Raw genomic sequence first — 344 nt, forward strand, 5'->3', positions numbered from 1 at the left:
TGATTGCAGGGATCTCCCTACTGGCACTGAGGCAGGATTCTCTTGCTTTGCCCATGCTTGGATCTGGGTCACAGTTCTGGGTGGCGGTCCTGGGGAGAGGAGGAGCTTGTAGTGGCTGTGGAAAGGAAACCTTCCTCACAGTTCCAAGGCAGAAAAGAGTCCTTGTGGTCACTCATAAACCACAGCACAGGCCAGGAAAGGAGTAAACACCTTGCCCTTGATCATAGCACCTTGGAAGAACTGAAAATTTACAGGTCCCTGGAAGTACCTCTAAAAACAGCCGCACAAAACCCTGGAAGCTTGGAACAGTACATTCTCCACACTGGAAACAGACACTTACCTTA

The sequence above is a fragment of the Vombatus ursinus genome, unplaced genomic scaffold (genome assembly GCF_900497805.2).
Source record: "Vombatus ursinus unplaced genomic scaffold, bare-nosed wombat genome assembly UNPS02014910.1, whole genome shotgun sequence".
Classification (NCBI taxonomy): domain Eukaryota; kingdom Metazoa; phylum Chordata; class Mammalia; order Diprotodontia; family Vombatidae; genus Vombatus; species Vombatus ursinus.